The sequence below is a fragment of the Aethalodelphis obliquidens genome, unplaced genomic scaffold, assembly GCF_003676395.1.
Source record: "Aethalodelphis obliquidens isolate GAN/ISIS:26980383/991018 unplaced genomic scaffold, ASM367639v1 scaffold97, whole genome shotgun sequence".
NCBI lineage: Eukaryota > Metazoa > Chordata > Mammalia > Artiodactyla > Delphinidae > Aethalodelphis > Aethalodelphis obliquidens.
The window spans coordinates 3632385-3657679 of NW_020838041.1; the positions used below are offsets into that span (position 1 = coordinate 3632385).

At 56.0% G+C, this 25295-nt stretch overlaps 2 long non-coding RNA genes and 1 pseudogene across 2 annotated transcripts; 2 read left to right on the plus strand and 1 right to left on the minus strand.

Annotated features, from left to right (window-relative positions):
* The first annotated feature begins 1664 nt into the window (after nucleotides 1-1664).
* LOC113614481 (uncharacterized) lies at nucleotides 1665-5588 on the plus strand. Its single transcript, XR_003430651.1, has 2 exons — nucleotides 1665-3203; nucleotides 3659-5588. It is a non-coding gene; the product is annotated as an uncharacterized LOC113614481 (long non-coding RNA).
* Nucleotides 5589-10613: 5025 nt separating this feature from the next.
* Nucleotides 10614-15754, minus strand: LOC113614494 (uncharacterized). The gene is made up of 2 exons (XR_003430660.1): nucleotides 15030-15754; nucleotides 10614-12693 (listed from the first exon to the last, which is right to left on the minus strand). It is a non-coding gene; the product is annotated as an uncharacterized LOC113614494 (long non-coding RNA).
* LOC113614493 (alpha-1,3-mannosyl-glycoprotein 4-beta-N-acetylglucosaminyltransferase-like protein MGAT4E) lies at nucleotides 11238-25160 on the plus strand (annotated as a pseudogene).
* The last annotated feature ends 135 nt before the right edge of the window (nucleotides 25161-25295 follow it).

Consider the following 25295-nt stretch of genomic DNA (forward strand, 5'->3'; position numbering starts at 1 on the left):
AGGAGGCTTTAACAGGTAGAGGGAAGAGCTTGAACGTGACAACAGCCTGTAGGTGAGACAACAGTTAGGAGGATAATAAACTAACACTCTGATCACTTCATCTCCTAGGCCCTGTGCCACGTGCTTTCATGATTAATCTTTAATATACACAGCAACCCTACGAGGCAGGTACTCGTTTCCATTTTACAAATAACGACAGAGAGGCATAGGTTGATTAAGAAATTTGCCCAAATTCCTAGGTTAACAAGTGGTGGAGACTTCACTTATTGGAAGGTAGGATGTTGCAGGGAAGTGTGGTCCGCGAGCAATACACGGCGAAGCTGGATATGAGAAGAGCGGGAGCCTTGAAATAATCCAGATGAGGAATGATGGGGCCTAAATTAAGGCAGTGATGCTATTCATTAGGAGGGAGGAATGCAAATGGAGGGCATAAAAGTGACAAATTGGGGAGGAGCGATTCAGGGGTATAGGTACATGCCTGAGTGGGTGCGGCCACTGGCATCGCTGGGGAACAAGAAGTCAGTCTGGGGAGGGAGCTCGTGGGTCCACTTCTGGCCATGTTGAGTCTGAGGTGTCTGGGACAGTTGGAGATACCCAACAGGCTCAGCGTGTAAATCAGAAGGGGAGAGATCAGAAGTGGAGATGTAAATCTGGGAGTGATTAGCCTGAATGAGAGCCCTTCTTTATCTGATGCTTACTGTGTGTAAGACATCCTTGTAAATGCCTTGTGTGTAGTGGTATATTCGCTCCTTGAAGCTTCACTCCCACCCCGCTTGGGAGGCACTATTACCCCCATTTTGCAGAGCAGATCATGAAGGCACTTTAAGAGGTAAGAACAATTTTGACACATGGTGGGGGGGGGGGGTCAGGTAATGTCCTTCCCCAGAAAAGGGGAGAGAACTCAAAAAGTAGGACTTCAACATTTAAAAAGATGTCTTTTATCCAGAAAGCAGCCAAACCCATGGAGGGACCGTTTGCCAGGGCCTCCTTCGTAGGTAGGTGTCAACAGAGTTCTAGCCCTGCTTTTAGATTCACCTGGAGTAAACAAATCTCATCCTTGAGGATTCTTCGACTAAGAGGCCGGCGAGGGGAGAAAGCTCCTCTTCAGTAAACTCTTAAGTAAACCGAAAGGTCCTTGGAGAAGGCAGGCCTTATTTGTCTAGGGCTTTGGGACCTACCTAAGCCATGACAATGGAGACTGAGGCCAAGGGCAGCTGGCATCCTAGTAGAGAAAAAGTCATCGGTGTAAGAAGGATATGAGATAGCAAGTTAGAATCTAGGTGCGGGGGATAGAGGAGTCGGCTGCAAAAGATGGTTTTAACTTTGCTGAATCTTTCAAATTTTTTCACAGTAAAACGTTGGGGAGAAAAAATCCTCGTTGTTGCTCTTTGCCTTGGGCGGTCTGTGCTTTAGAGGGTCTCGCTAGACTTGATTTCCTGTCATGTGCTCTTTCCTAGGAGCAACGTTAAGACTATTTTCACACAGCATTGGCATCCGCCAAGCCAGGTAGGCATAACTTTGAGGAAAACTCTAGACACGTACGGATTACGACCGTGATGCAGGACAGCGAACCCACGGAAAACGCTCCAGTCCCCAGCTGCCCGCGGGCCGCCCCCGCCCCTCCCGGCCTCGCGTCCCCAACTTCCGGTAGCAACCCCAGCCACGGGATTTCGTGGCTCCAGGCGGCGCAGCGGCTGTCGGCTCCCCGCGGACGCGTCGTGACGCTGAGAGAGGGTCGGCCGCCGGGCGGCGAGGGGACCATAGAGCTGCTCCGGAAAAAGGCGCTGCGCCCGCGGCCGCTCCTCCCGCGGGGAGGCGGAGACGCTCCCGGCCCTTTATGATGTGTGTTTACATGCGCGGAGGGATCCACCCAGCTGACAGCGGCGCCGCGCCGGTCCTTCTTTTTTTAAAGAGCCCGGCCGCGGGCGCTGATTGGCCGGCCGGCGTGGGCGCTGATTGGCCGGACGGCGCGGCGCTTGGGGGCGGGGCACGCGCCTCATTGTCTGCTCAGCGGCCGCAGGGCTCCCCAGTGGCTGTGCTGCGCTCTCGGTCGGAGGTCCGGGTCTCTGGGCAGCTGGCCGCGAGGCAGGGGTGGGCCGGCGTCGCGGCCGCGTCCGGTGCCGCGGCCGGTGGGTGGCAGTCCCGGCGGCCGGAGCGTAACCGAGCCCTGTCCGGGTGCCACGTGTCCAGGAACCCCTCCTCACCCGGGACGACACCCCGCCCCGCCGGGCTCCTTCTCCAGCCGCCGCCTGTGTGCGGCCCCGGAGCCTCGCACACGTCCCTGGGGTCTCTATCCTCCTCCTGCCCGCTCAGCCCCCAGGCCTCCCGAACAGCCTGCCCGACCCCACCCGGCCCGCGCCCCTGGCTCTGCATCCTGCACCCCGGGCCGGCCGCCCGGTGATGGGGCGCCGCCGCGTTCCTTCCGGGCGCCGCAGACTCGCAAACTGGGGGGGCGACCTGGTCCCGCGCCCACCTCCGGACTGGGCTCCAGGAGTGGGGAGGCCGGCTCCCCGGCGGCCGCGAAGGGGGCGGCCCGCGCGGCACGTAGCGCACGTGGAGGGCACCTCCCGCCCCAAGGCCGCCGCCGCCTCCGGCTGCTTTCCTGGCGCGGGGGGTGGGCGTGCGTCTGCCCTCCGCGCGGCCCCCGGTCTCTGCGAGCGTCCCTTGCACAGCGCTCGTCCCTCCCCAACGCTGCTGGACCTCCTCTCTCCTCTCCTTTCCCCTAATTTCACCGACGCACAGGCCTCTCCTTAGCCTCCTCACGATCCAGCTCGGCCCCTCCCTCTAGTCCACTGTCGTCCTCTCCCACCCCTTTGGGGGCCCGAATGCTTGGTGTCAGATGTCCCCTGTGGAGACAGACCCACAGACCTTGAGATCTCAGGATGAGCTGCCGCCTTGGTGGTCTCCGTGTTTTGCTTTATTTTGTGCACTCCCACGGCGTCTCTCTATTCCTGTTCCTTTAACCAGGCATTTGTCTTTTTCCACTGCCGTCCCTGCCCTCGTGCCCTACACAGGCAAGGGTCCCCACCGGATTGTAAACCGCTGCAGGGAGGGAGTCACGGCCTCCAGCCCGGGACCAGGCACGTGGAAGGAGCTCCACACGTTTGTTGAAGGGGAAGGGAAATGGCTTTTAGTGTCTGTGGCTCTGTCTGGCCGAGGATGGAGTTTTGGACCGGACAAGGAGAAGAATCTGGTTGCCCAGGGTAAGCAGGAAGAGGTCTCACAACAGATCAGTGGGGGGGGGGGGGGCACGCACTGGGATGCGCCCCTGACATTCCCCAGCTCCCCTGCCCTGCTTATTTCCCTGGAACCAGCAACCCCTCCTGCTCTGCTGGACATCTCTTTGGTGGGACTTCTGTGCTCCCGGTTCTGCCCCAGCCACAGCTATGGGGGCTGCCCTTGCAGATCAGCTCCCACGGAGACAAGAGTCTCATCCCTGGGCTTCTGTCCCTGGGAGCATCCTCTCTTCCTCTCCAGTCATGGGACCCCTTCTCTCTGGCTCAGCCCAAAGGGATCCAGGATCAGAACTTTGGTTTACCTGGGTGTGTGGGTCCCTCCCCAGGGAACCTCAGTCCTGGTGCCGCCAGCCCTGCCCATAGGGCTGGGGCAGGGTAGCAGCGTTACCCACACTCCCTTCGGGGTGTTTCCTCCCATTCAGGCTGGGCCACTTTGGAGGTTCTGGACTCTGCTGGGAAAAGGTGAGAGGCAGAGAGAAGAACTCAAGTTCCTTGTTCACACTGCAGCCGCCACCGTCACCCCTAAGGAAGGTCTCTGGACTGAGGACCCCTCTCAGCATGCTCTAGGGCCTTGGATGGTTGGAATGTTTGAAATTCTCTGCATCCAGGATGAAAGTCTTGCAACAGGAATAAAAGGACTTCTACACTAATTATATCTGAACTTCCCAGAGCACTCCCGAATCCACCGTGCTCGTTTGAAATCCAGCGTTCAACCAAATCCTGTCACACGTCCGGCACAGGGTCTGACACAAAATCCTAACGCTGAGTCCCTTTCTTCTCTCCCCTGGCAGGAAGGGATGCTACCTGCGCACCTAGAGATACTGTGCGACCAGGAATAGGACCACGCCAGTGGCTGGGGAGTAATTCATAGTCTATGGGACATACCAACCCCGTGAAGTAGATGGGTGATACTGTCGCCATTTTTCAAATGGAGAAACTGAGACTCAGAAGAGTTTATTAGGCAAAATCACACAGGTAACAACAGAGCTAGGACTGGAATGGGAACACTGGAGCCTGTGATCTTCCCTAAACACCAAGCTGAGGAAAGAGAACATGGAAACCCCATCCCAAATCTGACCACCAGCTGGCCCTGCAGCTGCCAACATGTGTCCATTCTCTCCCCTCTAAGCCACGCTGGTTTCACACTTTCTGGACTGTCATCTATAGTACCTTCACTTACATTCTAACGGTTTCACAAAACAATACTTGCCCTTATACAGTGACGCATGTGCCGGTTGAGACTCATGAGGTTGGCTTTGTAACCTATTATGGATTCTGACCCTCAGTTGGAGAAATGCTGCTTGGAGGTTAGTTTTTCCTGTTGTTTGCTAGCTTTCAAGAAGATGGAGCTGCAGTAGTTTCTTCACACCCACCTCAGCTCAAGGTTTAACCATTGCTCCTTGCCATGTCTTCCCTACATCCTCCAGAACGCTGTCCACATCACATACAAGATCAATCCCTATTGCTTATCTCTCCGGTCTGTTTTGTACTGTTGATTATTCACTTGGCTGCAATCTTCTATTCATTTCCCTCCTACCTCTGCCCACAGCCCTTCAACTCAAGGGGTCACTTTGTGCCCCATCTTTTCAGGTGCCCAGTATAAGACCAGGACCTAGCATAGTCTTCAAGTCTCCCAAGACCTGACTTAGAGCAAAGGCCAAAGACTCAATGCCTTCAGGGGACAGAAATAAATGAGAGAAACCAGCCAGGTGGACTCTGAAGAAGAGAATGCACGTCCGGCGACCGGGGCCACCACTGCTCAGGCCAGGGTGGCAGCAAGTTGCAATTTTCCAGAGAAGCCAGAAGTCTAATTATTTATGCAATCTCTCCTAATTTTTAGATGTTCAATCTTCAATCAAATTTCTAAAAAACAGTGTGTGGCCCAACCAGACGTGCTTGTGGTCCGAGTGTGTTCTGCGTGGAGCCACCTCCCTGGAGAGGCTGGTGGGATGATGAGTTTGCTGACCTTCCGGGAGAACAATGGTTACCAAGGGAGCACCAGAGAGAGATGCTGAGGGCTGGAGGTGAGCTCCTGCCCATCTCCCCACCTCCCTGCCGGGGCTCGAGTTCATGCTTCTAGGCTGGAAGGAGAGCTCTACCTTGCAGCAAAGTCTGGAGCCCACACCTGGGACACACCATGGCAACAGGTACAGCATCTCAGATGGCTCACCCTGATCTGCGCTGCTGCCGAGGGACCTGCCAGGGCTTGTTTAGTATTTATTTTCATTTTACATCCACTGTGCTTCAATTAAAAAATACCTATTTTCCCCTCTTCCTCCACTGTTTGCCCCCTCTAAGGCCCTCAGAGGAGTGCGAATGAGGTGCCAAGATGCAGAAGTGTTCTCAAAGTGCTGTGCGTCTGTTTAAGAGTCTAAAAGTAAAAACTTGGGTGGGGATTTAGGAATAAAGGGAGATGGGCGTCTCAAATATGACATAAAGGAAGGCATTGCTGGTCTCCGTGTTCGAAAAACAGTCATTGTTAGCAGAAAAGTGCTGACATTTATTGAGCGCTTGCTGTATGCTGGGCATTTTCCTGTGGAGGATTTCTTCTCATCCTCATAAGAACACCTGAGAGTAGCCATCGTTATCTTTAGTTTCTAGATGAGGAACTGGGGCTCAGAGAGACTGAGTCATTCGGCCAAGGTCACCTGGCCAGTAAGTTTAGCAGAAGCACATTCTGGCCCGAGTCGGAGTCTACGTCGAGAATCTGAGCTCTTAACCATCGCACACGTATTGCCCTCCTCTGTTGTACTGCCCGGTCCTCCTGGCACTGCTGTGTCCCTGGCACCTAGCACATGTGTGTGGAAGAGGCAGATGACCACTCACCGTATCGCGTCATCCCGATAACTAGTGACTTAATACACACCTGTTGAGCTCGCTCTCTGGGCCAGGTGCCGTGCGAAGTGCTGTGGATGTGGCATTGGGCAAAACAAAGGCCGGGCCATCAGCCTAGTGGATAGAGACAGACAGCGACACACACAAGGAGGATAGCTTCTGGTAGCAAGAAATGCTAAGAAAATAGAAGGCGTGGTAGCGCAACGGGAGGACGGGAGAGGTGGCGGGAGGCGACTTTAGCCACGATGACTGGAGGCCGGAGAAAGAACGTCTGAGCTCCGATGTGGGTATTGGGAGGGGTCGGCTCTCGGAAAGTCTCCGGAGGAAAGTTCTAAGAAGAAGAGCAAATGCAAAGGCCTGAGTTGAGAAACACCTTGGTTTGTCCGAGGGATGCCCCCTCCCCCAAGGGGGAGGAGGGGCGGGGAGTGGGGGGGAACGGGAGATGGAGTCAAAGAGACAGATGGCCAGTCAGGCAGGACCCAGGAGGCTGTGGTCTGGAGTTCGCGAAGGGATATCACTCGGTCTACAATGTAAAAGACCTCTTTGCCGTGTGGAGGGAAGGTTGCAGGAGAACACGGGTGGAGAGGAGGGACCAGTTGGGTGGTGGCAGTGGTCCAGGCAGCAGATGATGGTGGTGTGGACTTGGGTTGTAGCAGCAGAGATGGAGAGAAAGGGTCGTATTCCGGACGCGTTTTGGAGGAAAAGATAACAGGACTGAGTAGATTGAACGTGGAGTGTTAAGGAGAGAGAGGCATTGAGGATTTTTCCCATGAGTAGCTGGAAAAATGGTGGTGCTATTTACTGAGATGGGGAAAACTTGGGGAGGAAAAGATTTGGGAAATAGGAAGAGTCTATAATTCTATTTGGCTCTGTTAAAATTGAGATACCTGTAATCCAAAAGGAGGTGGTGAAGAGTCAGGTAATTTGGAGCTCAGGACAGAGGCCAAAGCTGGAGGTAAGATCAGCCCTAGGAGTTCTCAGTGTGTGCATGTGTGTGTGTATGTGTCTGTGTGTGCGCGTGCACGTATATATGAAACGTACGTATATATGAAAGGATATATGTAGATATGCACACACCTTATATGTGTATGTATGTACACACGTGTATGCACACGCCTGTAATGTACACAGCACTTAAAGCCACGGGACTGGGTCAGAACCCTGGGACGCTCGACAGTCACTGGCTGGGAAGAGGAGAAGCCAGGGAAAGAACCAGGGAAGGAAGGCCAAGCTGGCGAGCGCTGCACGGGAAGGGTGTCTCAGGGAGGAAGGGGCTGAGTGAGATGCAGGAGGAAATGGCGGCGAAGTGAGACTGATGATGACGACACAGCTTTCCAGGGGTGTTGCTCTTGAGGGCTGCAGAGGGACGGGGCAGGATTTGGAGAGAACATGAATTCAGGGAGGGATTTGCTTTTTGCTTTTTTTACCCACCGGAAGATAGCAGACGTCCTTTTTACAGTGACGGGAATGGTCCAGGAGACCGGGAGAAGTGGCAACATCGCAGAAGTGAAAAAGGGTAACTGCAGGGGTGACAAAGTCAGAAGGTGAGAGGGAATGAGAGTCGGGAGCCAGCCAACCACCGAGGGCGGGAGGGACGGGGTAGAGGGAGGGCGTGCTGGGGGGCAGTTCCGTGCTTCTCAGGTAAGCACCGCCCACAGGTAAGTCCTGGCCGGGTGTAGCCCTGATGATGGGACAGGTGGCAGGACACAGAGCAACGTCACAGAGGAGCTTAGCTCGGGGCTGGAGAGCTGGGGGGAGGGGCCCAGTCGCTGTGCGGGTCCTCAGCACCCCAACTCCTCTTTCTCTCTCTCCTGGTCTCCCAGGAGCCTGTCAAACTCAGGGCTCGGCGAGGGCAGCGCTCCTGCTGGTGTGACAGGTGAACCGCACAGGAGGGGCAGAGGGGACAGGGCTGTTCCCTTGAGGGTGAATTCCTCCGGCTGTAGTTGTAGAGCCTTTTATTCAGTCAGTATTTGTGTGCATGTATTTATGTTCTAGAAAAAAGAAGCCTATTTCTGTTACATGTAGTGGTTTGTATCTGAATGACCTATCTGACTTAAGGAAACCAGGTAAGGAAAGTTTAAGCCTTCCTACCATATATAAGTACTGTTTTTGTAACTCTTATCAAAAGGCTAAATGGTTAAGGGAGGGAAGCATGGTAACCTCTACCAAAATACTAAACTGGCAGGGAACCATGCAAATGGGGAAATTAGAGAATAGTCTAGCCTTGGGGGCAGAGAAATTACTACGATTTCTTTACTTTTGTGTCCTGACTAGGCAGACAAATGGCCGAGAGCGGGAGACAAGGTACATCAGAGCCTCTCCTCTGATCATTTAGAAACAATCAAGAAACCACATTGTCTCCGGAGAAAAGACACTGACAGGGAAAAAGCAGCCCACGAGTGCTTTTGAGTCTGAGCCAGCCTGAATTCCAGCAGCCCACCACTCACAAAAGGATTTTTTTTTTTACTCTGAGTTAACAGAATCATGTTCTTTTTTTGTTGCGGAGCACGGGCTCTAGAGCGCGGGCTCAGTAGTTGTGGCGCACGGGCTTAGTTGCTCCGCGGCATGTGGGATCTTCCGGGACCAAGGCTCGAACCTGTGTCCCCTGCATTGGCAGATGGATTCTTAACCACTGCGCCACCAGGGAAGTCCCAGAATCATGTTCTAATCAAGGTCTGTGAATGAGATTAAGAATTGGGATAAATTAAGGATGCCCTTTACAAGAAGTAAGAAAGGCACCAAATTGCTTAGCACTTAGCAACACTTCAAGTTCAGCTATTTTAATAAATTGTTTGACTTTTGTTTAAAAAAGTAGGGGGGGCTTCCCTGGTGGGGCAGTGGTTGAGAGTCCGCCTGCCGATGCAGGGGACGTGGGTTCATGCCCCGGTCCGGGAGGATCCCACATGCCGCGGAGTGGCTGGGCCCGTGAGCCATGGCCGCTGAGCCTGCGTGTCCGGAGCCTGTGCTCCACAACGGGAGAGGCCACAACAGTGAGAGGCCCGCATACCGCAAAAAAAATAAAAATTAAAAATAAAAAAGTAGGGGTGGGTGGTGACCATCTTTCTAAGATAAACGGCCCTCATCACTGAAGGCCCAGCAGACTGTTATCATTGGAGCAGGGAGAGCCCTGGGGAAGTGGAATCTCCAGACAAACCTACAAAGAGAAGACAGCAAACGTCCCAGGACAGGTGGCCTCCCCTCTTGAGGCCGGGAAGAAGGCTCAGGTTCCCAGGTCAGGCAGAAAGGCGAGCCTGGGAAGTGAGTTAACCATGGTGAGAGGAAGGCTGGAATAGGGCCGTCGGGAGGGCCAGGCTCCCAGGAGTCGGGGAGGTGGAGGCGTGGACCAGGGAGCACCCCCTGCCATCCTGTTGCCCTCCTGCCCTCTTGCTGTAGGAACTGCCATGCAGGCTTCCGTCCGGCACTGCTGCGTCACCTTGGTGGGCGGTGGGTTCCTGTGACTCTCGTTCACTCTGAAAGTCCCCAGGGAAATTGAAGACGACCAGAACAGGATGGCTATCGAAGCCCAAGTAGCAGCGTTGCTCTCACTGTGGGGATTAAGGGTGTGTGGTGGGCGTGGACAGGTAGAGTCTCGGAAATGCCCTGTACCTCTCACCGGAGAGCAGGAGACTCCGAGGCGGTGGGTGCGCAGCTGGCCGGACCCACTGGCCCACAGAGAAGCTGCATTCCCCCCCATATCTGTTAAGGCAAGGAAGACAGCAGATACTGCTTGAGCCCTGGGTACTCTGGCCAGTGGTCAGACATCCTGAGAATGTGCTGGGCTTGCCCTGGGGAGACTGACCCGCTATTTCCCTGGAAAGGCTCATGGGAAACCAGTAGAGGTTAAACCCTGTCTTTTTACGAAAGGAGGACCAGGAGTTGCCTCTGCCCAGGCCGCAGGAGGGCCGTTATAGGAGAAGGAAGGATCTGGAACCACTAGAAGACTGGCAGAATCTCACCTGCAAATATTTGGAAAAAATCCAGCAGAGAAAGAAGAGTGCGTTCCGAGGAGGGGAGTGGGCTCCCCAGGGGGGAAGAAGCATCAGGAGAAGAAGGGGCTCAGAGGGAAGAAGGGGGGAAGGTGGGGGGCATCGGGCCCGGCAGACAGTCCTCTCCCTGCCAAGGCCTTTGTGTGGAGGGGGAAGGAGGGAAGAGGTAACGCGGCCGCTCCAGGAGGGTGGGATCACGGCGTGAGAGAACTCTGGGGGGCGAGGGGGCCTTTGGGCCACGTGTCCAGTTCACCCAGTGTTAAGCTCAGGGGTACAGGGACCCGCTGGAGGCCACATAGTCAGTGGCAGAGCTGAGACAATAGTCTTGGACTCCTGAGTCCCAGGAGAAGGGCTTTTTCTAGTAGATCTTCTTTAAAGGAGAGCTTTGGGAAGATGAGCTGGGTAAAATCAAAAGGAATGATAATGACTATAAAAATAGCTAATATTGGCAGTTCCCTGGCGGTCCAGTGGTTAGGACCCGGCGCGTTCACTGACGAGGGTACAGATTTGATCCCTGGTGGGGGAACTAAGATTCCACAAGCGGAGTGGCACAGACAAAAAAAAAAAAAGCTAATATTTATTGAGTACTTAAACAATGTGCCACAAAATTCCAGTTCAGAGAAGCCTCAGAGGCCCGTGGGGACGCAGCACCCCAGCTCAGGCACCTGGCGACCTTGTTAAAATGCAGACTCTGCTTCACTAGATTCTGCACGTCTAATAAGCTTCCAAACGGGGCGATGTTGCTGGACTAACGCCCACGCTTTGCGTAGCGAGGATCTGAACCTGCCCCCTGGGGTGGGAAATAGCCGAGCAGCGAGGGCGGGACGAGCATCTGCGGGAAGAGCATCTGCTGGTGCCGCAGAGCATCCACTCGGCCCGCCTGCACGCTGACCGCGCAGCTGGCCGCCCCAGCGTGGCTGACGGTCGGCACCTGCTCGAGGCCCCGGTCGGACCGCAGCGGCCTCCCGTACACACTGCTGCCCACCTGGCGGGCGCTGGCCTGGCCTGGCCTGGCTCAGGGAGGCCGGCCTCCGCATTTCCAGCCTCTTCGGCCCACAGGTCTCGGCGGGGCAGCGCCGATTCCCGCCCCGCCGGAGGCCCATCCCCACGAGGGCGGCGTCGGGGCGGGGCCTCTCGCCAGGAGTCCTACTCCCAGCGGACCACGGACCACGCCTTCCTCATGAGCTGCGCCGCGAAGCTCTCGGAGTACTTCCTGCTGCTGGAGGACGGCACCTCGTGCGCCCCCAACTTCATCACCACGTTCGGTGGAAAGCGGACACCCTGGGGTCCCAGCCCTGGGCGCTCCTGGAGTTCTCCAACCTGGGCTTCCAGGGCAGGCTCTTCCGCAGCGGGGACCCCCGGTGCTGGCCCACTTCCTCCTCCTCTTCTACGGGGAGAAGCCCCTCGCCAGGCTCCTCCCTCACTTCCGCACCCTCCTGGCCCAGAAGGACCCGATCCTCTGCAGACCGTTCCTGTTCTACCACCGAGTCCCCTACCATGCGCCGAACGACACAGCCAGAAGGCCTCGGGCACGCAGAAAAAGAGCCCCTAAGCCCCTGACAACCCACCAGGAGCCGCGTTCACAGACATGAAGGTTTTTGAGGTCCATTTCCCCTGGCAGGCCTACAGTCTGGACGAGTCCTTCTTTTGGGCCCACAGCGCAGGGAACCACCTGACTGTCATCCTGAACCACCCAGCGGACCTGAGGAGGGTGCAGGTGCTGCCGGGCACCATCGTGGATGGCAAGCACGCCCTGGAGAAGGGGCAGGTGGAGCTGGGCTACGAGCCCGAGGGGACACCGCAGCGCTGCACCAGCCTCGCCTTGCTGGGCCACCTCCTGGAAGGGCAGCCGGATCAGGAGGTAGTTCCACAGAGCGTGGGGCACGAGGTGAGCTGCGTGAGGCTGGTGGCGAACGCTAACCAGGTGGGTGGGCTCAGCATCCGGCACATCGACCTCTGGGAGGAACATGCCGGGGACATGGGGGCCACTCAGGAGGAAGATAACTCAATAAGGCGAAGAAAACTTGCAGAAAGTCTTGCAGCTCTGTCATTCTAGCCTATCTGAGTGACCCGGGGGCGGGGTGGGGATGCCAGGGAATGAGGGGCAGAGAGGGAAGACGTGGTCATTCTTCTGGTGCCGCCGAGATGTTAGACCTGTTCCTTCCTTTTCCTACCCAAACAAGTGACTCTTATAGGTTGTCTTTTTCTGGGCTGGATATAGCTTAGCCCAGTTTGGGACAAGGCCTTGGTCATTCCCAGAATCTATCCCTGGGATGCTGAGATCAGCACAAATACAGGGTGTTGGTGTGTGTGTTCGCACACAGTTAGAGGCCAGGGGTGAGGGGTAGCAGGAGGGGAAATCATGGCCAGGCCCTGGAATTTCCATCATAAGAAGCCAAGGAAGGGCCTCTCATCAGAAGTCGAACTCTCTGAGGCTCTGGAATGCAGCAGATGGACGCGTACCAATAAAACTAAGCCCCTGACTCTGTCCTTTTAAGCTGTTCCGTGGCGCCAATCTAGTTCCCTTCTTCCCTCACAAACGAACTCGGGCACAAACAGCTTGTAACCGAAGCTTCACTTTCTCCTCCGCATTCTGCATTCTGGCTTCTGCATCCCAGCGCTGCTGAAACTCCTCTCTGTAAAGACAAAAATAGTCAAAACCTAGTGGCATTTTTGTTTTCAGATCTCATTCTCCTTCACTCGCTGCAGCAGGTACACAGTACAAATCAGTCTTCTTCCTTGACTTCTGGGCTTCATCCATTCATCAGAATGACTGAATCCCCACTGTGTGCCAGGGACAAAAAAGCTCCTCTTGGGGTTAAGAAGTACAGGGCCCTTGGGGGAGTACAGACCTGTGTTGAAACTTTATTGGGAGCTTAGGAAAGGCTTTTTGGAAGACGTGTAAGCCTAGACCTGCCAGATAATTGGGGAAGATAGCCAGGTGATGAGGAAAGAAGGTCAGGGAAATTTTCCAGTAAAAGAAACAGCATGTAGAGAAGTGGGCCAGAGGTGAGAAGAAACCTGGCTCGTTTGGGGAAAAAAATCATTTAGTGGGGCTGGCGATGGAGGGCAAGCTGGAGTAGTGGTGGGACAGAAGATGAGGCCACAGGACTAAGAAAAGACCTGCTTACAAAGGACCATGGACAGTTCAGTGGGGGAAAGAATAGTCTTTTCAACAAGTGGTGGTGGAACAGCTGAATACCCATGTGCAAAGGAAGGAAGTGTGACTCCTACCTCACATTGTATTAAAAGTGAACTCAGAATGGATCACAGACCTAGTTGTAAGAGCTAAAAGCTATAAAACGCTTAGAAGAAAACACAGGTGTAAATCGTTGTGACCTTGGATTAGGCAATAGATTATTAGGTATGACACCAAAAGCACAAGCCATCAAAGAATAGATAAATTGGACTTCATCAAAATTTAAAATTTTTGTGGTTCATAGGACACTATCAATAAAGTGAAAAGACAACCCACAGAATGGAAGAAATTATTTGTAAATCATATGTCTGATGAGAGACTGGCGTCCAGAATATATAAAGCAAGCTTACACACAATAAGAAAAAGACAAATAACCCAATTAAAAATGGGCAAAGGATCTGAATAGACATGTCTCCAAAGAAGATACGAAAATGGCCAATAAGCAGGTGAAAAGACACTCATCATTAGTCATTAGGGAAATGCAAATCAAAACCACGGTGAAATAACACTTCACACTCACTAGGACAGCTATTTAAAAAACAGAAAATAAGGGCTTCTCGGGTGGCACAGTGATTAAGAATCCACCTGCCAACGCAGGGGACACGGGTTCAAGCCCTGGTCCAGGAAGATCCCACATGCTGCGGAGCAACGAAGCCCGTGCGCCACAACTACTGAGCCTGCGAGCCACAACTACTGAGCCCACGTGCCACAACTATTGAAGCCCGTGCACCTAGAGCCCATGCTCTGCAACAAGAGAAGCCACCGCAATGAGAAACTCGTGCACCGCAGTGAAGAGTAGCCCCTGCTCGCCGCAACTAGAGAAAGCCCGCGCACAGCAACGAAGACCCAATGCAGCCAAAATAAATAAATAAAATAAATAAATAAATAACAGAAAATAAGTGTTGGCGAGGTGTGGAGAAATTGGAGCCTCATACATGATGGTGGGGTTGTAAAATGGGGCAGCCACTTTGGAAAACCACTGAACAATCCTCAAAATGTTAGATAGAGTTACCATATGATCCAGCAATTCCACTCCTAGGTCTGTAGGAATGAAAATGAATGAAAAAATGAAAACATATATCCACACAAAGACTTACACATGAATGGTCATAGCAGCATTATAATAACCAACATGTGGAAACAATCCACATGTCCAGCAACTGATGGATGAATAAACAAAATGTGGTATATCAGATGATGAAAATGAAATACTACTCAGCTACAAAAAGGATGGAATACTGATACACGCTACAACACGCACAAACCTTCAAAACACTGGGCTACGTGAAAGAAATCAGTCACAAAAGGTCACATAGTATATGATTCCACTTGTATGAAATGTTCACAATAAGCAGGTCCAAAGGGACTCCTATGGGGGTGATGAAAATGTGCTAAACCTGACTGTGGTAATGGCTGCACTCTGCGAATAGACTACGAACTATTGAATTGTGTACTTCAAGAAGAGTGAATTTTAGGGTATGTGAATTATATCTCAGTAAGGCAGCTGTTTGTTTAAAAGCTGTAGAAGCAAATGAAAGGGTTTAGAACACCCTGGTGGCAACAGAGAATCACGGAGCAGTTCTGAGCAGGAGAGCGGAGTGACTGTTCGTGCTTTGGGGGGTCACCCCAGGCATCCCGGTGGGGCAGCCAGGGGGTCAGGATAGGCAGCCGATGAGAACTCGGCTCGGGACAGGCACTCCCTCCCCTTCCTCCTTCTAGCCCTCAGCTTTCTTCTCACCAATCAATCATAAACTAACCTGTTTTTCCACCTACCTCTCTGACTAGTCGTGGTCTCCATCTCCGCCATCCCTAAATGTGGGAAAATTCCGAGGTCTTTCACTCTGTCCGTATCTTCTTTCTTTGATGACTTTCAATCACGGTCAGAGCCTTACCTGAATGAACTTTGAGGCACCACCCACGTCGACATCACCCTCTGGGGTGTCCAATCTGAGCCTCCGAGTCCCGTGTCCAGCTGATGACGACACTCTCCACTGGGGTTTAACTGTCACCTCAGCCCAGCACGTCTGACACCAAATTCTTTAGCTTGTATGTGTTTCTGGCAATGGTTACCTTACATACATAAACTCAAAGTCCTAAAACAGTGCTTTGAAAAAATGGTCTATGAACCACTTGCATCAGAATCCCCTGGAATTGCTTATTTAAAATGCTTTTACCCAACCTTGCTCATTCTCCCATCAAAGTGCTTCAACTGCTGTAAGCTCCTACTTTCCCATCCACCCCAGTCTAGGCCTGCCGCTTAGCCTCATGTCCAAACTTTTCCTGACTGACCACTACATGTCAGGCCCCGGGCACAGGGACAGAGTAAAAGCCTGTGGACTCTGGCCTTGAAGAGCTTCTAGTCCAGAGAGAGAGACAAGTGAAATACTGCATTAAAGGGGCAGAGAAGGGACTTCCCTGGTGGTGCAGTGGTTAAGAATCTGCCTGCCAATGCAGGGGACACAGGTTCGAGCCCTAGTCCGGGAAGATCCCACATGGCGTGGAGCAACTAAGCCCGTGCGCCACAACTACTGAGCCTGCGCTCTAGAGCTTGTGAGCCACAACTACTGAGCCCGCGTGCCACAACTACGGACGTCCTTGCACCTAGAGCCCATGCTCTATAACAAGAGAAGCCAGGACAATGAGAAGCTCGCACACCACAACAAACAGTAGCCCCTGCTCGCCGCAGCTAGAGAAAGCCCACACGCAGCAACGAAGACCCAATGCAGCCAAAAATAAATAAATTAATTAATTAATTAATTAATTAAAAGGGGCAGAGGAGAGGGATCAGGGGAGGCTTCCCAGAGGAGGTGACAGCCAACAGGTGCGGTGTCCTCAGACAGGGAAGTGGAAGGAAGCATGCGAGCAAGCGGCCTGAGGTCCCACCAGGGCCTCCCCTCCCCGCCGCGTCTCCGGGGCCCGAGGGTCTGCCGCCTTGGCGAGCCCCGTGCAGGACCCCACACCAGGGAGAGAGCTCTGTTACAGGGGCAGGGAGGTCAGGAAGGCTGGAGGCCTCTCGCTGGCTGAGCTCCTGCCAGAAGGGAAGTTCCCTGGTGGTGCAGTGGTTAAGAATCCACCTGCCAATGCAGGGGACACAGGTTGGAGCCCCGGTCTGGGAAGATCCCACATGCCGTGGAGCAACGAAGCCCGTGTGCCACAGCCAGCGAGCCTGCGCTCTAGAGCCCATGAGCCACAACTACTGAGCCCGCGGGCTGCAACTACTGAAGCCCACATGCCTAGAGCCCGTGCTCCACTCAGGCTCTCTTCTTCTGGGCTTTGCAATCCCCTGATGGCCTCCTGACTCTCTTTTCATTGAGGCTTCTGCTAATTTTCACAGCAAGCTCCCCGCTTCTTGGGGATCTTGGTCGTTAGGTGGGGCTTCGGTGCGGGTGGGGAGGAATCAAAGTTCCCACCAGCCCCCCACGCCCTCCGAGTGGTCCCTCAGCAGCCTGTCGGGCTCCCCTCAGGTCAGTCCCCACTGACCTTTTCCCTCCCTCCACGCCTGCCACATCCTCTGCTTTGCGTCCTCATGGATTGCCTCTGTGTCTTGGGAGCTGGGCTCCTGCTCCCAAGTGCTGGCCCGGCAGGACAGGACCTGGCTTCCCGGTGAGACTGGGGAGGCCTGGACACCCATCACCAGGGAGCCGGGGAGAGCCCACTGCCTCCATTCCCCCACGCTGGCCCCAATCCAGGACCCAGCAGCAACCCTTTGCTTCCAGCTTTTCATTCATCCAAACCTTTACTGAGTACCCAAGGGGTGCCAGGCACCTGTGCAAACTTTCCCTTCTCCTGAAGCCTTGGGCTCTATCCACGGGTTAACCAGCCTCAATGGAAAACCCGGACGGAGGCTTTGTTGTCACCAAACCTGGGTTTTAGTCCCAGCTCCACTTCCGAGCTGAGAGATCTTAAAACGTCGTTAACCCCTCGGAGCCGTCTCCCCACTCTGACCGAGGATTCCACCCGCCACACGGCGTTGGCACGAGGGTTAAAGGGAATCAAACCTGTGAGGCAGGTGCCAGACCCCCAGGTGCATCAGCTTGTCTGCCCGTTCACTCTGGGTGCCAAGGCTCAGCGTGTAGAGCCCCCAGCCCTCCCCCCACCCCCACGAAGGAGGACCCCAGGCCTCCACTCACTCCCAGGCAGTGTCTGGGGGGCTCCCTGTTGGCGCATCCCGGGACTCCTACTACAGGTCTGAGCTCCTTCCCTCCCTCCTGGGAGCCTCAGCAGGCCCGGGCAGGTAGGAGTTTCCACTGTGTTGCCTGCCTGACCCCAGGTGGGCGGGGAGGGGCAGACTTCCCACCAAAAGGCCTCAGGGCGCGCACCTCCTCTTTCTGGCTGGGCTGCTTTAGGATCTGGTTGGATCCCTGGAGCAGTACCGTCACCCACAGGGCTGACAGACAGGGCAGCCAGGGCTCCCTGCTCCTCGGGCACTGGGGCAGCTCCCTTGCGGGGCAGGAGCATGGGGTGGGCTCTGGACCTCCGTGATCCCAAGTGGTCTCATCTGTAGGACGAAGACATTCAGGGCTGCTGAGGGAGAAAATGAAGGCTGCACGTGTGAGGGGTCAGTCTCAAGAGACACACCGCGTCAGGTCACACTGCCAGGTTAGCCCGTCGGCCAACCTCCAGGCTTTCCCTCCCCTCCCTGCCAACCTAGGAGCAGCGCCTCTCCTGGCTGGAAGTCAGTTTCCGCACCTGAGAAACAGGAATGCCACTTCCCCAAGGAGCTGAAACCTCGAGGGACGCAATCACTGCCTGCGTGTCAGGCCGTCCAGCACCTCGGCAGCGTGTCAGCACGATGGATCTGTTTCCCTTAGAGTCCGTCGGCGTCCTCGGGGCTCCTTCCCACCCGCACGCTGGCCCTGTCAGGCCAGGGTCGGTTCAGGTGACTCTGATCCTGGCCCACAAGGCACTGACGCAGTGGGAAGGGCGCAGCCCGGCGCCCACGTGGGGCCCCTACGAGGCCGCGTCCGAGGCAGGGACCCTCTTCTTGGCTTCGAGGAGTGAGCCCCGCCCTTTCTTGGCCTGTAACTGTTGGTGGCTGGGACCGGAGGCAGGTCCAGAGTGTCGGGAGGAGGACACAAGGACTTGCAGGGCAGTCAGGTCTGTAACCTCGGGGAGTCAGGAACACTTGCCACGCGGCTTGCAGTATCTTAGTTCCCCGATCAGGGATCAAACCTGGGCCCTCGGCAGTGAGAGCACTGCGTCCTAACCACTGGACCGCCAGGGAACTCCCGGCAACACTTTTCTCTTTGTTTTATTAAAGCTCTGTCTTGCTTGGGCTGTGTGTGTCACTGAGGAAAGTTTTTCTAAAAAGGTGTGCCCTGACCTGGTCCCGTCGCGCAGGCCCCTCGTGGTCTGGGGCCCCGGGAGCAGCGCTTGTCCCCCAGCTCAGCTCTCTCAACACCAGAGCCTGGACGCCACGCCAGGCGAGCCCCAGTGACCCTGACGCCAGGCCCTCCAGGCCGCTCCCCGTGTGCTCCTGAGAGAACCTGGCAGAAGGGCAGAGCGTCAGGCCCCCACCTGCTGGGTCGGACAGTTGTTGGGCGGTGGGACCAGCAGTCTGTGTGGACAAGCCCTCCAGGAGATTCTGATCCAGGCGAAAGAACCCTCAGGGAGGCACAAAGTTTTAAAGCTGGATAATGAAGAAGCACGTCTTCTCTAGGATGAGAAGGAGGGACGGCTTCCCCACGGCCGCCGGCAAGCCCTCGGGGGGCAGCAGGGGGTCTGCAAACATAGCCACCGCAGTGCCCCAGCCTGGACGCGGAGGGCACCCCTCCCATCAAGCGTGGCCGTCGTTCCCCTTCGGTATTAGCTTGCTGGGCTGTGGTCACGAAGCGCCACAAACCGGGTGGCTTACACAACAGAAACTCATTGTCTGACAGTTCTGGGGGCCGGAATTCCAAGGTCGAGGGGTTGTCAGGCCTCTTTCCTAGGATCTGGTAACGGGGGGCGCATAACTCCAATCTTCACGGACCTTCTCCTTTGTACGTGTCTGTGTCCAAACTCCCCCTTACATATGGACACCAGTCAGGTCGGATTCGGGGTCCACCCTCCTCCAGTTACATCCGCAGAGACCCTACTTCCAGTGACGTTCAGGTCCTGAGGAACTGAGGGTTAGGACCTCAGCATGCGGTTTGGCCGCGGGGAGGGGGGATGGTGTTTGGCGTGTAACACGTCCCGCTGAACCTGGGCCTTGGGCCTGGGTCCTTCGAGTCCCCCTGGTTTCCGTGCACCCCCTGGAAGCGGCCGTCCGTGAACAAAGTGTCCCCCTGCTGGAGGGGGGGGGCCCTGGACCCAGAGGCTTGGCAGAGGGAGGGAGGCCCAGACCACGCCACGGTCCAGCCACCTTAGTGGAGGTGGCCCCGCCCACCCTACCTGGGGGGCAGGGGGGCGGCAGGCCACCTCCACAAGCCCTGCCCGCTCACACAGTCCTGACCGAATACGCGGTGGTGGTTGCCCGGCACCAGATTTGGGGTGGCTTGTCACAAGGCGTGAGACGAGTGCCACGAGCCTCAGGCCCGGAGCCTGGTCACTAACGCGCATTCCTTCTGTCGGAGGCCCCTCTGCCAGGAACCAGCGCCGGCCCATCACTCCGATAAAGTACTCGGGTCTCATTGCTGGCGGAGTGGCTGGGAATGAGGACAGAGCTCTGCCTGTACCTAATGAATGGCCCCTCTGACCTACGTCCAAGCTGCTGGGAGCTCGGGGGCGGGCGGCGTGTCTGGCAGTGAGAGCGCGAGCGGGAGGGGCCGGGAGCCACGTCGTGCCATGAGCCCGGACGCTCGGGGCCAGTCGCGCGGCTCCGGACACTGAGCACGGCTGGCGAGAGGCCTCGGCTGCACAAATCGGGATAATGAACCAGACAGCAAGTGTCTTCAAAAGCGCTTAATTTGGGGGAAAGGAAGAGCTACAGGGAAGCACAAAGAAGGGAGTCCTTCGAATCAGAACAGAGGCTCGTTGTGTGCAGAGCACCGATGGAAGGTGACCCCTCAGATCAGTCCCGGGGGTTGGGGGCGGGCTTCTGCTGACGGCCACGCTGACCACAGCCAACACCGGGGACCCTCGAGGTGCCCCAGGTGCTGTTCTAGGCATTTAATCCTCCCCACAGCCCTCAGCCGCGGGTCCTACTGTTCCGGTCTCAGTTTATAGATGGGAAACTGAGGCCCAGCGACTGGACAGGGGCCACACACAGTTCTTGAGCAGCAAAGCTGGGACTCACATCTGGCCAGTCCGGCTTCAGAGTGTGTGCTCTCAAGCACGAGTAACACTGCTGGATTCCCACGCGGCCCCTCACACCTCTGCAGAGCCTTAAACGCAACGAGTAGATGTGACTTGTGCTCAGGGCTAATAAAATCCACACCGAGGGGCCCGGCCACCAGGGGTGGGGCCTCTTGCCCCCGAGCTGCTCTCTAGAAGAAGATGGCCAAACGGGCCAGGGTCTGCCGCCTCCCCACTAGCTGCTGCTGCATGAAATCCTGCGTGGGACTCGCCTGCTGCCCTTCCGATGGCAGGAAAGCCGCCCCTCCCGGGAGAGGCCGGCAGTGGCCTGGACTTGCTGGGAAGAACCGCAGACGAGCCCTCCTTCAACTTCTCCCCCGTTGCCTGGGTTCTGCATCCTCGTCCAGAGAGACACAGGGGTGTCCTCAGCTGGAGATCTAGTCCACACCCCTCAGTTTACAGAGGAGGAGAGACCCGAGGAAAGAATTCCTCCTCCCAGCAGCACACTCACCGGGCTTTCTTCCCGAGGACGGGGGTGCAGAGGGGAGGAAACCCCAGGGGGGCCCACAACGCCCCTCGGCTGGGCCCTGCGGGTCCTTCTGAGCAGGTTTTGGGTCACCAGCTGCATCTCCCCAGGCGATGAGCTGGCCTCACGGTGAGGTGGGGCTGAGGTGTCAGGGACACAGGGAGGACCAACCTTTATGACCGCCCCTTGAACCTTAACCCCTGCACTCCTGAGGTCTCAGGTGGGGTCACTGCCCTTCTCTGCCCACAGCCGAGCACCACAGCTCCCCCTCACCTTGCCCCGAGACCTTTCACCTGGCTCCGAGCTGGCCACGTGCCTCCTGGGATGCACCCACACAGGGACCCTGGTGGCGCAGTGGTTAAGAATCCGCCTGCCAATGCAGGGGACATGGGTTCGAGCCCTGGTCCGGGAAGATCCCACATGCCGCGGAGCAACTAAGCCCGTGCACCACAATTACTGAGCCTGTGCTCCACAGCCCGTGCGCCACAGCTACTGAGCCTGTGCTCTAGAGCCCGCGAGCCATAGCTACTGAGCCCACAAGCCACAACTACTGAGCCCGCGTGCCACAACTACTGAAGCCTGTGCTCCGCAACAAGAGAAGCCACTGCAATGAGAAGCCCGCGCACCGCAAAGAAGAGTAGCCCCCGCTCGCCGCAACTAGGCCCTGCCTCCGGGGCCCTCATTCCTCACCAGGGGGCTCCTGTCTGGGCAGGGGTCCCCCTCCCGTGAACTGCCTGCTCCGTAGTTTTCACCTTTTTTCACCACTCTGCCCTGCTCCTCCAGGGAAAGCTGGGTGTAGTTCTGAGATGTCAGGCTGTGCCCTCTGCCTCATTCCTTCCAATCGGCCTGGTCAACTCCTATGCAGCCTTGAAAACCCATTCAGTCAACCCCACGGGGACTGTCTGCCCAGGTTCACAGTCACATTGTACTGTGGCCTGTTCACAGAGCTTCCTCCCCTGACTTTGTTTCTTCCCTCCTAAGCTTAGACTCCAATGGCAGGTGTCGCAGCCCCTGTGCCAGGGACCCCTTGGTAGTGGCTGTGTTGAGGCCCCAGGGTTCGGGGGGTGGGGCCACGTGGACTGCTTGAGGAGCTGACGTCATGGGCCCTGAGGGTGCTGGGGGGGTCATCTCGCTGCAGGTGTTTCTTCCCCTCCCCCAAGAAGATCGAAAGTCTTGAAGACTGTCTGACTTGTGTCTTGCATTCATGTGAATAAATAAAATGAATTTTTCTCCCAGGAAGTCCAACTTCCCACCTTCAGACGCACCTGTCCAAGCACCCAGCTGTCACCGCGTCTTTGAGCCTCGTACTCTGCACCAGAACACATCCTGTGCTCTAGCCGTCCGTGGCTCTCCTCTCGTGGCTGGGCGTCTCTCCCGCTGTGGACAGCCACACCCTGACTGTCCCCTCTGTCCTTCCACACTCCCCACAGCTGACCTCGTCCTGACCTCAGGCTCCAGAGCAGCCCCTGGGCACCTCGAGCTGAACGAGCTACTAGGGGCTGAACTATGCCCCTGAAGTCCTGGCCCCAGCACCTCAGAATGGGACCGTTTGGAGACAGGACCTTTAAAGAGGTGATGAGGACAAACAGGTCATCGGGTGAGCCCTGTATGACTGGTGTCCTTACAGAAGAGAGAATTAGGACGTAGGCACAGAGGGAAGACGCAGGAGGAAGACGGCTGTCTGTGAAGCGAGGAGAAAGGCCTCAGAAGAACCCAACCCTGCTGACACCTTGATGGTGGACGTCCAGCCCCCAGAATGGTGAGAAAATTAACTTCTGTGGTTGAAGGCTCCCAGCCTGTGGGACTCTGTTACGGCAGCCTCAGGGGAGTCATACAACGTCCAGAGCTGAATCCATCTCCAAATCCAGATGCAACCACATGGCAGGGACAGCATCGCGTGAGGGCCGAGGCAGGAATCTAAAGTCAACCACGCTCCGCTCCACGTGACACGTCATCTGGCCACCAAGTGCCGTGACCCCAGCCCCTCCCTCCCCCACCTCACTGCTCCGAGTGAAGCCTATTCACCACCTTGGTCACTACAGCTGCCTCTGTCCCTTCACCGCCCGTGCGTGGAGACCTGCCCACCCCGAAAGCTCCCCTCCTGCAAACACCAAGCCATCCTTTGAGGCTAGGTCTTCCCAGCTCAGCACTAATGACATTTGGGGGAGGGGTCATTCTTGTGGTGGGGACCTGTCCTGTGCTTTGTAGGGTGTAGAACAGCGCCCCTGGTCTCTACCTACCACAGGGTGACAACCTAAAACATCTCGCGGCTTCACCACAGGCTGAGAACCACTGTCCTGAGGACAGGTTCTTCCCAAGTGCGGCACCTGAAGATTTCATACAGGAGGAAGTTAAACTCCTTTGTTCCCCACTGGTTCCCTATAGCGTCTAGAAAAATCCATGGCACGTAGAAATGCTCAATAAATATTTGAGAAAGAAATGCAAAACCAAGGTCATCCAGCTCTGTAAGCTTTTCTCTAGCTGCCTCTTCCTCCACCTCGAGTTTCAGCTACAAACGACTCAGCATCACCTGAGCATAAGTGTGCCCACATTTCCCGCACCTTTTCCTACACCCGCCTCTGCCACCTTCAGCACCCGGCTCCCGGAAGCCTCCCCTGGGCTGGGCCGGGGCCCCCCGTGCCCTCCAGGCTCATCCACAGAGTTCTCATGCAATTCGTCGGAGCTCTAAGGATGGACAGAGCCAGCAGGTTCTCACATCGCAGCTGTCCCGGGGGAGGAGGCGGGGAAATGAGACTAGGAAGACTGTTAAAAGCTTCACAAAGGAACAGTTCCACCCGGGAGCCTGTCTTTCACCTTATACGTGCGGAAACCTGTTAACGCGTCCGACAGAAGACAAACTTACCCCTGAGAGGGGTCAGATCTAAAGGCTCTGGTCTCAGGCACCCGGGCACAGCTCAGGTGCGGAGCCAGCCTGAAACCGGGCACCACGGAGAGGAACCGCCTCCCGCCCCATCCATAGGGTCTCCGAGCGCAGGAATTTTCACTTTTGCCTGGGCTACGGGCCAGGTGCTCTAGCCTTCCCGCAGGTATGGGGCTAATTCCCTGTCGTCTTCTGCCCTGCGCCATCAGCAGGAGAACCACCAACTTCCCCCGGGGGCCGGGTCAGGGGAGGTGGTGGTGCCTGCAGGAAGCCTCCTGGGTTCGGACCTCTGCTGTGGCCAGGACCGCGGTCCTAGAGCTCCAACTGCAGCCCAGTAACAGCAGCTTTGAGAAAATCCCAGCCCCACCGGGGAAGCGGTCACTTCACGCTCACGCGTTAGGCAGAGCACCTACTGGCTTCAGGTATCTCCAGTTCGGGCCACAGCTCCGAAGGCAATGCTTTCTCCTTCCATCCTCACCCTGCCAAGGGCTCCCTACTTTAAAGGAACCCGGGCAAGGCTCTCCCTGGGGACCGAGGGACTTGGCTCCAGCTGGGTCTTGGAGGTGGGGTCCAGCACAGATTTAACAAAGATCCTCCCTGCTTATTTAAAGACTTTGAAAAGGATGGGAGGTGGGAAAAGAGCATGACTCACATCTATTCCAGTTTAGGGCCACGAGAGGAGGAGACGGCAGCTGGGACTTTATCCAGGTGAGTCACGCGGCTTGCTCTGCCCACCAGTGACTGACTCACTATCTGGTACGGGACCGCGGCGGGGGCTGGGGGGGCGGCTCGGTGCAGGGTGACGTGTCTGACCCTCCCTGGCCTTTCCTCCTTCCCGTTGCCTGGGCTCCTGTGTGATGAGGGGTGGTCGCGCTCCTTGGTGCTTTGAACAAACAGAAGGACTGCTAACATTGATATGTATGAATTCATGTGCCCAGCAAGGGAAAAAGCAGAGAAAGGAAGAGAGGAAAGAGAATGTCGGCTGTTGGTGTCCAGGTAAGATTCCAGCAGAGCAGGCTGGATGGACCCACCCAACATAGACCCAGATCCTTGACGTGTCCCCGGGGAAGGTTTCTCTGACCACCCCCCTTTCCTCTTGTTCCTTAACTGCCCCTCCAATCCCAGCCCCCAGAGTCCTAGAGGAACCAGGAGGTTAAAAGGTTCTTAAGTAGAAAGTTAACAGCTCTAGGGGCTTCCCTGGTGCCACAGTGGTTAAGAATCCGCCTGCCAAGGCAGGGGACAAGGGTTCGAGCCCTGATCCGGGAAGATCCCACATGCTGAGGAGCAACTAAGCCCGTGAGCCACAACTACCGAGCCTGCGCTCTAGAGCCTGCGAGCCACAGCTACCGAGCCCACACGCCACAACTACCGAAGCCCACGCACCTAGAGCACGTACTCCACAACAAGAGAAGCCACC